A 14,910-nucleotide genomic window follows, 5' to 3' on the forward strand; every position below is an offset into this window, starting at 1 on the left:
GAAGAGTTTCAAATTAATCACTTTAGGTTTTATAGTTTAAATTAGAACTTGAAAGTTTAGAATTTAAATAGTTGAAACCCTAATTTTTTGAAAAAGGTTTCAAAACTTGCCCTCAAGTTTTGGAATTTAAATTTTGATTGAAAAGTTTGATTTTGAAATATTTAAATTCTAAACCCTAATGTTTTGAAATGTTTCAAAACTTGCCCTCAAGTTTTGGAATTTAAAAGTTGATTAAAAGTTTAATTTAGGAATGTTAAATTCTAAAACCCTAGTATTGTTTTGAAAAGTTCAAATCACACCCTTATGGTTTTATTAATTAATTAAGGTGTATAATTAAAAGAGGTTTAATAAATCCATAAAAGTTTAGGTTTACAATTTAATTGAATTAAAAGTATAATTGTTAAATTTGACCTCCTAGTATTTTAAAAGCGTAAAATACACCCTAAACTATAGATAACATTATATGTATGAGTAAAAGTCAGTCTTACCGTTAGTAGGCCTCATTCACGAAGCTGGTCTATAAGGGGTGTTTAAGGAAATTGCCTATAAAATCGCGATTGAATGGGTATCCACTCTTACCCACCACACTCTTGACTAGTGGAGGGTCGTTAGCCGAACGGGTAGGATAGGACAAAAGCTTCCATTATAAGTATAATGAAGTACAAAAGTAACTAAATGTCTTACAAATTCCCAATCTTAGTTACTTAGGCAAAAGTGAATTGATGCAATTCCATGAAATTACACTTTGTGCCCTTGCGAAGACGTTAGTGGAGCGTGTGTGGTTAACCGGCACACTAAATGGTTCTAAGCAAAGGTAGCAAAGGGTGACTCAATGTTTGTCATAGTTCGGTGGAGCGTGTGTGGTTTACCGGCACATCGAATAGGTGACTATAACATGTGAGGGCACCATGTAAGTTTGCATGGTTATTCACACCCGCTTTGTGATCCTCGACATCCTAGTCAAAAACTAGAGGGGCATATCGAGATTTAAACATGCCATTGAAATGTTCAATGAATCTCTAAGGATCTAGGAGTTTTCATAGAGTTAAAACTTAAATTTCTTTTCGTTTTTAATGGTGGAAATTAGTGAATCGTCATTCACTTACCTTCAAATATTCTGCAACTAAATTACGGCATCCCTTTTCTAGGTTGTTGCATATTGTGTTGGGTCCTAGCCTTAGTATCTCATTTGGGTGACTTACTAAGTACTCAATCAATCAACTAATGTGAATTCGTTTTCTCCCGTTTTGTAGATGTCAAAGTACGACAACTATGGTCTTCCCAAATCTCGTGGAACAAGCATTCCACATGAAGATGATATTCCACGATTTGATCGAGGAACAAGAGATCATGCTTCACTTCCTCCACCTCCTCCAATTATTCTCCCTAACCCACAAGTTCGAAGGCTTGAAAGGTTTAAGCTCACTCAAGCCCTTTTGGCATGTAAACATAAAGAAGGAAAGTCGGTGTGTGCACACGTCCTAGGGATGAAGTGTCACACCCCGAAAACTGAAGGCGGAAACATTTCCGGGGTTGACTCCATGCTGAGTATCAGATCCAATGCACATAGTAAAATAGTAAACACAAAACATTACATTACATAATATTGTTTACATCTGTTTGAAAAAAAAGTAATACAAGTGTTTTATACATATATGATATGAACAAAAGTAAAGACGAGTCTTCGGGACGCTCCGTCTTCTCCAAAGGGTGGTGGTGTACCTGTCTAACGCTGACCTGAGAATACAAGCGGTTTAAAAATCAGCATAAAGCTAGTGAGTTCATAAGCGGTTTAGTTTTGAAAAGATCGAGTTTCCTTTGTTACAATTTCAAAAACGGTTGGTTATGTCATTCCAGGAAAATCCCATATTTTCCTTATAGTTTTAGTTATTCGTTTGTTACTTTATCTGTTTATGAGTTGATGTGCTACCCAGGAAAATCCCATGTTTTCCTATGTGTTGAGTTGCCTATTTGTATATAAGTTCGTTACTGGTTGTTATGTTATCCCAGGAAAATCCCATATTTTCCTATGTGTTGAGTTGCCTATTTGTATCTAAGTTCGTTACTGGTTGGTTCTTAGGATTGATTTTGAAGTACTAGTAATTACCATGTGTATAGTATTAGTTAAGTATTCTAAACCCTTAGATATTCTACATTCGAATGACTATTATCTACTAACTTAGTTGTATTTTCGAATATTTGGAATCACACAGAAGCGTACATTACAGTATTTTTGAAGTTCTGTTGAGTTCCAAAAGAGTAGATTAGTTGTATAATCGAAGCTCTATCGACATTTTGAGGCGGATATATTCGAAACTCAGAAGAGGTCCAGAGGCGTATTTTCGTATTTAATTCAAAACTCTGGTGACACTCAAGGGGTACACTAGCTGTATATTCGAAGTCTTGGTGTCATCCAAAGGCGTTAATTCGCATTCGTATTCCTATTTCTATTCGTATTCGTACTATGCTATTTGTTAGATTCGTATTCGTATTCGTTCTATCCTATTAGTTATATTCGTATTCGTTCTATCCTATTAGTTATATTCGTATTCGCATTCGTATTCGTACTAACCTAATAGTTATATTCGTATTCGTTCTATCCTATTAGTTATATTCGTATTCGCATTCGTATTCGTACTAACCTAATAGTTATATTCGTATTTGTTCTATCCTATTAGTTATATTCGTATTCACATTTGTTTAGTATTAATCTTAGTTATGATTAGTATGATATCTTATTCAAAGAGAATATAATTATAACACTTTTAAAAGAAATCTATGTTTAGTCTAACTGTTTAACCAGCAATTCGAACCATTAGTTATCACAATTTTCATTATTAAAATCATACATGAAATAAAACATTTGAAATGAAAATACGTTTAAGTACAAGATTTCTTGTACTTTTGCTTGTATCCCCCCCCCCCCTGAAAACGTTGAAAACCATTTAAAAAGGGTAGGGGTATGAACTCACCGGACGCGGAAATGTGACGATTTCGGACACTAAACGTCAGTTTGGGGCCTGATTACTCGCGATGTCCCTATGTAAAATGAAATAATGTCCATATATATCTAATTAGATTTACAATCACTAATTATATGGAACATTATACTCCAATGAGATTAAACACCTCAAAACGAGTGTTTGGAGTGACCCGGGTGACATCTACGGATGTGTAATGGTACTAGGGACTTGGGATTTGAGTTTACTCCCCAAGAGTAAACATTTTAAGGAGTTTACAACCATGAAACACATACATACATGAGTTCACGGCTGTGAACTCATGTTGGTGTGATTTTGAGTGTTTAATGGCTTGTTTGGACTTGGGAAATGTTGGAATGGACTTCTAAAATGCCTTGGAATGATTTAATGGGACTTATACCATTCAAAAGGGAGTTCACGGCTGTAAACTTGGAGTTTACGGCCGTAAACTCTCCTATGGTCTTGAATAATTATTTTGAGGCACAAGGAACAATCACATGTGATTCTAGCAATTTTTCCAAGCCTTGGGGTGATTTTAGGGCATCATTTGACACATATTTGGGAGTTTACGGCCTAAGGGTATGAGCTATGGCCGTAAACTCTTATATGTTGCATTTTGATATGTTTAAGACCCCCAAACTATTTTTAGATGGTCCTAGGATTTACCACAAGGCTATTGGTTGAGTTTCAAGGCATTTGGACAAGTTAAAAGGGGTTTACTCTCCATTTTTGAGGGGTTTACGGCCTAAGCATGAGACTTGGCCGTAAACTCCTATTTACTCCTCAAAAATTATGTTTATGATGTTCTAAGGCAAATACCATTATTCTAAAATTCATATCTAAGCCTTGTTTGAGTCTAGGAAGGGTTTAAGGGCTTAAAAACCCTCTAAATTAGTGTTTATGGCCTAGGCACCTTCCAGGGTCGTAAACTCATAAACAAGGCTCTAAATCATGTTTCAAGGCATTCTAAAACCATTCCATAAAGTCATCTAGCCATATCTAAGGTCTAATTGTGGTTTGGAAGGGTTTTGTTGCTCCAAAAACCCCCATTTATATGAGTTTACGGCCCAAGACTGTTCTAGGGCCGTAAACACATGATAATGGTCCTAATCCATAGTTTAAACTCGAATTTGAAGGCTAAAGAGGTTACATAACAAGCTAGGGAAAGTACCTTGGTGATTAGAAGCCTTAAACTTGAGATTTGGACCCTTAAACTTGGATTTAGGAGAGAGGTTAGAGAGAGAGAGTAGAGAGAGGAAGCAAAAGCTTCAAATGAATGTTTAAACACGTTTAAATAGGTCCTAAAACTTGGATACGGTGGAATTCTACCCGATACCGGCATTAAACGGGGCTTTTGGTCGCACCCGATTAAGTTTTCGTAACTCGACGGGGACGTTTCTAAAATTTCTAAATTATACAATTTGGGCTAATTTCGTGAGTTCCTAACAGGTTTGGACACTCATTAGCATCAATTAAACATATAAGTTTAATTAATTTAACCCAAAAACAACATCGGAACGAATTGACATACGACGAGTTATACAGGTAGAATGGGTTTTCAGCGATGAACAACTTTGGGTTGTTACATGAAGTCACACATTGATAGGTTAAGAATGTCGGGATCCATTGTCTGTGACGAGATGGCTATTGACTGAGTTCTTCAGTCACTTCCTAACTCGTATAGTGAGTTCGTAAGAGAGTACTATATGATGAACCACGACGTGACCCTTATAGATCTCACCTATATGTTTATTGCTGCTGAATCAGCAATGGTTTGGCGCAATAGAAAAAGCAAAGTTGATTGGTGAATCTGCCTTCAAGACCTCTATGGATATAGACAATGGCGACGAAAGGCATGCTATGATCAAAATGTTTGATCATAAGAGAAAGGCAATGTCTGAAGTAGTTCCATGTCCTGTTCCAAAAGAGTCAATTTGCTTTTATTGCCAAGAAAAGGGGCATTGGAGACGAAACTGCCCTATTTACCTAATAGATCTAAGAGATGGGAGAGTCAAAACGTATGGCTCTACTTTAGGTAAAATCCATTAACTAACTCTTTTAAGCTCCTATTCTAGATTCTTAATGTGATAAGATTACAATTGATGTTTTGTAGGATCAAAGAAAGGAGAGGAAGCTTAAGGGAGGAAGTGAGCAGAATCTAACCGTGAAGAAATGGATTTCGATCGCATTACTTGAAGATTAGATTCTTGAGCTACTACATAGAGTTAGAATTAGATTGCTAAGAAAGATGTATTAGCATAGTTTTTCAATGAATTGCATTGTAAGGACGAATTTTTCCGCAATAAAATAAATTTTGATTTTATATTATTTATTTATCCTTGCAATGGCGTATATGAAAAATTGATGTTTGAATGTTTCTAATATTAGCAATAATGGATTTGATTCTTAATTGTGTTGTTTATGGAAATGTCGAGAATTTACCAAATAGGGAGAGTTTCTCATCACCCAAGTTTCAATTGGACAGAAACTTGGAATCATACAACTTGGTTGCACGATGAATGAGAAATTTCATATTTGGAAATTAGACTAATTCATTGACAAAGTGTCAAGTGAAGGACTAGGAGATCGACTACACAAAGTTGTGTGTTGATCAAGTCCACCATAAGAGTAACAAAGGTATTCGTCATGATTTTCTAAAGGTTTAGTAAATATGATTATACTTATAAGATTAAGTGTAATTCTGAATTGATTGAAAAAGTTTAAATCAATAGCAGAACGAATAAGAAGAATCAAGTAGGCAGAAAGATAAAAGTTTCTCCATTCTAAGAAGAAGGGAGAGTACCTTTTATGCTTTATGATAGGTCTTAATGATTAAGAACCATATCTCAATTGGTCATCTAAGCGAGTCTTAGTACAATTGCATGTCTAAGATGAGGAATCAAGAATTGAAGAAATGGTCAAATCAAGAAGTCAATCATACTTCGTTCCAAAAACAAGTCTTATAGTTAAGATTGTGACATTGAGTGAAAAGTATTAAGAAGGTTTATAACATTCATCAAATGTGGAAAGTTGTGATGTCTTGGATAAGACAAAGACCAAATAGGACCAATTTATGAAGTGTTTTGATAAAAACTACACTAACTCTTGAATATTGTTTGTCAAGAAATGTTTATTGACAAGAGAATCTTATATGTCAAGGAGTCAGTGGGAGTCTTAATGGTCTTGAAAGGTTTCAAGAACAAATCAAAATAAACCTTATCGATCATCACTAGCACACGAGTTGAAGTTTACAACCTATTGTGTTGACACTATTTTGTTTATGTGCCATTCCAATTGAGTTAATTATGCATGTGAGTTCTATGAGTTCTCATTTGAACGCATAAAAGGCAGGCACCTTGATCAATTGAAAGTACATTGATAGGAAAGGGTGAGCTGCTTAACTACTTGGAAGACATAGTAGGCAGCTGTGTTACCATAAGGCAAGAAGTCAAGATTAAGAAAGTTCGGTCCATATGAGTTTGAATTTGTCGTAAACTTTGGTTTTGACAAATTCACATGGATAGGAACACATACACCTGTAAAATCTAAGTGTCATAAGATTCCCTCCTTCATGAAAATGACTGTGAGGAAATGCTTTCACTAAGAGAGATTTTAAAAGGATAGCGATTATGAAAATTGTATTCTCGAATTCGATTATGGTTACGGTATCCCTTTCCATGATTCGAATTGTGAGTTTTGACAATTAATTTGAATTGGTTAGACACACATATGAGCTATCTAAGGGAAAGGTGTATAAGCTTAGATAAAGGATTATCAAAGCATTAGGTATTAGAAACATGAACTTAAGAAATTCAATAAGTATTGTTTTTCTGGAAGTTAAGCTGGTTTCTGAATACATGTCAAAGCTAGTGGGAGCATAAGTGTTATGTTTATAATAATCATCATGATAGTGGGAGCATAAATGTTATGATTGTATGATTATTAAGGCAAGTATTGCAAGTTAGCAATATTAATTATAGAAAAACAAGATTTACACCTTGCAAAGTCGTAAGAGTTGTAAAGTTGTTTTGCTATAATTAACGGAGAGAATATTATGCTTCATTTCAAATCTAAAGGCTTAGGTTGTGGAATGTTAATAATTTAGTCAAGGAAACATAGTGCGTTCTTAAAAATTCGATTATGATTACGGAATTCCTCTTCATAGTTCGAATTTTGAGAACGTAGCACATAAAATATTATGGCAGAAGATTGATAAAGTATCGAATCTTCATGTAAGACATTATGCATCGTGTCCCATACGATTCGGGTATAGGATTGATTGCAAATGCTATAATATTTGACCATTCTATAATTTTCCAAATGTCTAGCGCATTTAGAGGGAAAAAGGACAAGAATCGATTTTGACTAAGATAATTAAACAACTATCAAAGGACAATCCAAAGTTCGCTGAGGATTGGTCGCTTGTGAGTAGTTGGAAGTATAGTATTGGATGGACCATATCGACATTATTATGAATAGATAAGATTCTATTGAGAATGAGTTGTTATATGGTAAGTATAGAAAGGTTTCCATATTGGGAGTTGGATATTGAGAATCAATGTCTAGATTAGAAATTTTATGCAAAAGGATGTTCAAAGGAATGTACTTTGAGTGAGAGACATCACATCTAAGGAGTTGTATTGTAACAATCTCCGAGAGAGGACTTTGTGATTTCATTGGCAATAGTCATTGTGACTTTAGTGCAGTGACATTACAAAAGGATCGTTGCATAAAATGTTAGAATCTAGCATATTCAATAAGTTGCAAGAATTTGATACTCTTTCACTTGTGAAAAGGATTGGGAGTTGTGAAATGAGTATGATTGAAAATGTGTTCATTTGATCTATTTCACAATGTAAGAACCATAGGTAGACATTGTGTGCATGCTAAGAGCATGGGACAAGTGTTGTAATAATTCAAGTAAAAGGTTGATTACCCGAAACAACAAATAATGAATAATCGATATGGTGATAAATAAAAGGTGTTTTAATTATACTCAAAGGTTTGAGGCCATATGGGATTAGTATTATCCTTGTGTTTCACTTTGCATGTTTTGACTTCCTGAATAATTTAATTGGTTGAGAACAGTCAAACTATTCAAACAGGCCACAGTCGTTCATATGTTGGAAGTAGGTATGAATAAAGACTGACGTGAATTGGTGTGTGGATTGTCTTAAGAGTATTAGACATAAGCAAATGTTTGCTGCAACGTTCATGAGTGCTTATGAATATGATTTGAGCATTGGATTAAACCCACGCTCACTTGGATCACTCCATGAATTGTATCACAAGTGATTGGTGAGACAATAATATCTTATATTCTTGAAACCGAGATGTGTGAGTTGTATCTTGCAAATCGGTTGCACATTGATAATATGTAAACGCACCAGTAACTTGGTGTCATAAAACATATTGTTGTGTGTGATTCGGTGAGTGAGTGCAAGCGAGCATTGAATCAAAGTTTATCTGTTCCTTTTATTCAAAGTAGTATAAAAGTGATATCTTTGGGCCCCTCGATGATTTAGTGATGACAAAAGTAAATGCTCGGCCGGGCTAGGGCTAATTTGATTTGTTCAATTAGTCAGTCGTCATAAATCGGAAGTCGAGAAATAGTACAGAGAGAATGATTAGAAATCATGTCTTACGATATCTAGAATGGATGAATATATGATCCCTTATCTAAAGGACACACGTATCTGATATGATCAGAGTTGACATCGGCTTTGGAAAGCTATGATTGCAGATCAGGATCTGAAGTCAGACGTTGAATAGTTATTAGACTTATCCAAGTGGGAGACTGTTGGATTAGTGTCTAAGTCCATAACTATTTTGGTATGTACTTGACCCGATGGTGCATGGTCCTTTTGTGTTGCCTTCACCAAAGCAACTTGATAGGATGAATTATGGAGAGAAAGGATTAAATATGATTTATTAATATATTATGAGAATAATATATTAAAGGAGAAATAATATTGTTTAATTAATATTAGTCAAGAATTAATTGGTAATTAGTTTTGTGACTAAAAGAGATTAATTAAATTTAAGGGACTGGAATTGTAATTATAAGATAATTGCAATTGGGATATGGATTGCCTTATATTATAAGGTTGGACGAATTATATGGGGAAACCCATTAGAAATCGTCCAAGGCCTTTAAGGAAAGGAGTCCATGGGTTGCTTTGGGCTTAAGCATCCAAATTAGGGTTTCCTTGTTAGATAACCCTAATAGCCTCACTATATATAGAGCCCTTATGCCCCAAAAACGTGAAGAAGCTTTCTTCTAGGGTTATACACATTTTTGGGCAGCCTCCTTCACCTCTCCTCTTCATCCTCTTGCTCTTGGTGTTTGTGAACCATTAGAGGAGTGACATTGGTGACTATAAGCTTTCTAAAGTCAATACAAGGAGGAATTGGATTGTTATTGCTACATAACAATCAAGGTATGATCTAAACCCTAATTATATGTTATATTGATTATCATATGCTAGAAATAGGGTTTATAGTCTTGGATAACTTGCATGTACAATAGAGAAACCTAGATCCAAGCATTAGGGTTTGTATGAGCACATAGGATGTTCTTATGACCAAAACACATCAGAAAGATGGTCATATAAACTTAATTAAATTCAACAATAAGTAGAGAAAAGCGGTTATGACAAGTATTTGAGGTTCTTTAATAAGCCAGATCAACAAATAACCAATACAAACTAAATCCAATCCATAAATCAACTCATAATTTAGTAAATAATCCTAGGCTAAGCGAAAGGCATGAGGTTTAGCCCATGATTTCAGCAACTAAAAATATAAAAACGAAATTCAATAGCATAGTCATGATTAAACTAAAGAAAAAATTGTAATAAGAAGTTTTATTGCATTAATGCCTTCAATTTCCAAGCTTCAATTAGTATTTTCACTCCCAAGCCATAGTTTTGCACTTTGGTCCTCAAAATTCATCAGAAACTTCAGCCAAATAGTCCTGCGTTTATAGAAGAATGAGTTATATTTATACTTTTCCCAAAATCAGGGCACCACGACGTGTTGAGGCCACTATGTTGTGGTCTTCATGGTTATCCCATATTCCACAAGTCTTCGAACCCAATCGGGAAGCTTCAAAACACCACGTCGTGGTAGGGTCACCACGACATTTTTAATATATATTTTTCATTTTAAAAGTCTCTAATCAAATTCCTTAGCTTCCAGATTCGTGCTTCCAAGCATGTCTTTTACCCCTACAACACAATCCATAAGAAATTAAGTACCTTTTGTTCTAATAAGAGAATAAAAATAATTAAAATATTAAGATATTATGTATAATTGTGTGTATAAATATGCACATATCAAGAGCCCAAATACCCAAGTTTGTCGATAGAACAACACAAGCTTGCAAATGGATTGTTGATGACAGAATGACGATTAGCAATGATTCAGGCAAAACGACAGAAGGTCGAGAGCTATTGTTTGCATGCATTATATATGTGTTGTAGTATGTGGTATTGCAGGGAACCCACTAAGATTTATGCTTATAGTTGTTGATTAAATGATTTTCAAGTAATTTTGTTGATCGTTGGGAGGTGTGGCATGACTGTACCGTATTTCCATCTATGTTGATATTTTTAAGACTACCGCCGTTTTGAGATGCTTTATGATATATTTATGGTTTAGTGTTATAATGTTAAATAACTTAGTACTTTTTATCTCTTATGGAAAACTAAATTGAGTGTTTTACTTATTTTTTAAAAGAAAATTGTGGTTGAAATTTTGTGACGTTACACTACCCTTATTGGTTTCCAAGATTTTGGAATCAGTCCCGAACCCGCTTGGAATCAGTTTCATGTAACCAACTATGTTTTTTCACATTACAGAAGTATAACTAGAAGTGTGTACAAGCTCAACTAAAGTGCATAATAGTTTTATCAATCAATGCTAAACAAGATGAAAGCTCACCTCAAGGATTGAGCTCAACTAGTACGGAAAGCAAGTCTCAAGAAGTCAAAACTCCACTATTTTAAAACTTTGAATTAATTTGTTCATGTTGATTTGAGACCATATTAATTTTGTGAGACCGTGAGACCAAATCTAAAAATAATTTTAAAATGTCAAATAAAAAGAAAAATCCAAAATTTGTTTTTTTAATTATTATTTTTGTCACTTTAATTACCTAAAAAATAAAAAATAAAAATTACCACTTTTTTTAAATACATGAAATATTCTAATAAAATATTACACTTTAAATATTCAAATGTGATTTTTAGAATGTTAGATTATATTTTACTAGATTTGTTAGATATGTAAAATATTCTAATATTCTACTAGAATATGTAAAAAAAATGTATTTTTTTATTTTTTTTTTGTATTTTGTAATTTTTTTTCTAGAAAATATAAATGACGAAAATAATATTTGAATTTTTTTTTCGAAATTTTCAATTATTTTGCATTTTAAAAATATTTTTTTATCTACAAAATGAATTGCTAGGATTGCGTCTAACGGTCTCAAAAAATTAGACTGTCTCACATGAACCAAACCATATATATATATATATATATATATATATATATATATATATATATATATATATATATATATAATTTAAAATCATTAATTTTCCTCTCTAATAAATGAATGTTTTTTTTTTTTTCCATTTGTCACACTCTTATTCAATTTGCTAAATGTCATTTTGTAGTTGTTTTGAATTAATTCTTTTTTCACATGTCTTTTTATGAGTTTTTCTATTTTATTCAATTTGCCAAATGTCATTTTTTAGTTATTTTGAATTAATTTTTTTTCTATATGTCATTTTATAAGTTTTTCTATTTTATTCAATTTTACATAATATTTTAATTTACTAATTGCAATCAATGTAGTAATAAATTGATATGAATTTTATTAATGAACTTATATTTTAATTTCAAAATTCCCAAAATTAAATCTCATTAATTTCTTTTATTTATTTAAATTATTTTTTTAAATTTAAAAAGATAAAAAGCATTTCCATTATAATAAGTCATTTTTATTTTCTTATAAATTCAAAGTTCTCAAATATTTTGAAATTTATATTTAACTTTTTTTTTAAATTAAATCATGTAATACATGGGTCTCACACCTAGTTCCTAATAAATAAATAACTTTTTTGACATATGACATCGTCTCCTTTAATTGGACATATGCAATTTTGTAGCTTTTTTTATTAAATTTGTTTCTGCTTTTCATTTTGTAGTTTTGTGTAATTAATTAATTAATTATTGTTTTAATTCGATCATTACTCTGTAAATCCATAAATTAAAGAATATATATATATATATATATATATATATATATATATATATATATATATATATATATATATATATTATATTCTAGTTTTCTAGTTTTTGTTGTTGATATCAAGCATTATCGCTAAATTTTCTTTTTGTTAACCCCAAATCACGATATATCCTTTCCTAATTACATGAATGTTTTTATATGGTATTTCAATTTACCATATATTTACTTAAGCCCATTGTTCCAATCACATCATGCACCAAATTCAATTAGTATACTATTAGCAATGTCAATGGGGGCAAACGGAGTGGGGATTGCATCCTTTCCCCCAAAATTTTCCCATTCCCCCGCCTCCAAATATATATATATATATATATATATATATATATATATATATATATATATATATATATATATATATATATATATATATATATCGGTGTTCTAAAAGACGCGTCATGGCGCGCGCCAAGGCGTGGCTCCGCCGTTACGAAAAGCTTCATAACGTTGTTGTTAGGCATGGCGCGTAGCAAGGCGTGATAGGGCGCGTCATGGCGTGTTATGGCACGTGTTTTTTCGTTTGAGACACATTTTTTTGCTATTTGTTATGTCTTTTCTAATCGGAGATACAGGTATTGTGGTTTTCGTTAAATTTTTGTTACTAGTTATTGATCTAACACTTATAAAAAGTAGTTATATTTAATATAAATTTATATTTATGTGGTAATATAATTTTAAATTAATACAAAATCGCCGCCTTACATCACGCCTTGAAAAACGTCATGGTTCGCCATGGCTCGTTAAGCTTGAGGCTTGACCTTGCCGCCACGCCACGCCTCAAGCCATTTAGAACCTTGATATATATATATATATATATATATATATATATATATATATATGTGTGTGTGTGTGTGTGTGTGTGTGTGTGTGTGTGTGGCTAGGTTATTTTGTTTCCTACATTTATTATTTGCTACAATGCACCAATAGGAATTTAGTAAATTAAATAAATATAGATATTAAATGATTTCCATAATTATATGTATATTAAATGATATCCATAATTATAATTTTCTTTTTATGGAAACTAATTAAATCTGTTATTAATCTCAGCAATAACATTCTTTCAGAATGAATTCACATCTAGGTGTTTATATATGAATTCGTATTTTGTTTCGAGAATTACTCGCTTAAACTACAATAAAGTTGCATGTAATATGAAGAACAGGAGTGTATTCTAGTAGAATATACTCTTATTCTGCTGGAATACACTCTCATCCTTCTAGATATAAATTCGTTCTGAAAGAATATAATTGTTGACATTAATGACGAATTTAATTAGTTTCCATAAAAATGAGTTATAAGTATGGATAACATTTAATATACATATAATTAATACTAAATTCCTATTGGTGTATTATAGCAAACAATAGATGTGAAAAACATTTGAACCTATATATATATATATATATATATATATATATATATATATATATATATATATATATATATATATATATATATATATATATATATATATAGGAAACGTTATATTGACAACGTCAAAATGTTGAAAACGTGAAAACGATTCTAGACCAATCATTTTGTAAGGGACAATATAGGAATTTTATAATAAATTAATGGTATAATCAACTTAATTAATAGTGGTTTCCTATAATCTTGCCATCATTTAATTCAATTCTTTTTCCAAAAAAACTTCGTTTTTTATTAATATAAAACAATTAAATTGAATGAGTTCTTTTCCATTGAAACTTAAATAATGTTATAATCAAATAACTTTTTTTTTCATACATTAACTAAATCCATCTTTATTAAAAAAATTGTTATATTCGTTAATGAATATCTAATTTAAGTTTTTTTATTTAATATAAATTAATGGTATGAATAAGATAAATATTATAGTGGGTTTTTATTTGTTGATAAATGAATTTAGTTGTTGTTATATTCATAAATGAATATGACAAAGATGGATTTAAATGTTTATACAATTAAATTCATAAATGATGAATTCATTTATGAATATACTACAACTGAATTCATACATTTATATTGATACTGATATATTTATAAATGATATATTGATATTGATATATTTATAAATGATTAAACTCAAACAAAAAATAAGAACTTGTATTCATAGATATTATAATTGAATATTTTTCTCTAATACATTTGGATTGAAACGTATTCATACAATTATAATCGCAAATGAACAACACATTTGTTTTGCTCCTTCAAACGGAGATGATGTTGACCTTGTTGTTTGTTTTTTTTTTTTTTTTTTTCAAAGTACAAACTTGAACCTATAATAATAAAGAATAGATTTAAACATATTATTTTTTTTAATCAAATTAAGATATAAACATCAAAAAAGTGAAATAAAAGAAACTACAACTATATAATGAAATACTTGTAAATAACTTGATAAGTTGTTTTCAGAAAATTATATGCATATTTACTAATGATTGGGTATTATTTCAAATTCGATATGAAATTATCATTTAAATTAATAAAGTACATTTTCAGTCATTTGATCAAAGCTATATTTTTGTCGCTACGACTATTTCTTTTCAACATATTATCATCAACTTGAACAAATTATAACCTAACAATGATTAATAGCTACTTTTTGATTCATATGAAACTTCAACC

Source organism: Lactuca serriola, chromosome 3 (assembly GCF_051521515.1).
Source record: "Lactuca serriola cultivar US96UC23 chromosome 3, Lser_US96UC23_V15, whole genome shotgun sequence".
NCBI lineage: Eukaryota > Viridiplantae > Streptophyta > Magnoliopsida > Asterales > Asteraceae > Lactuca > Lactuca serriola.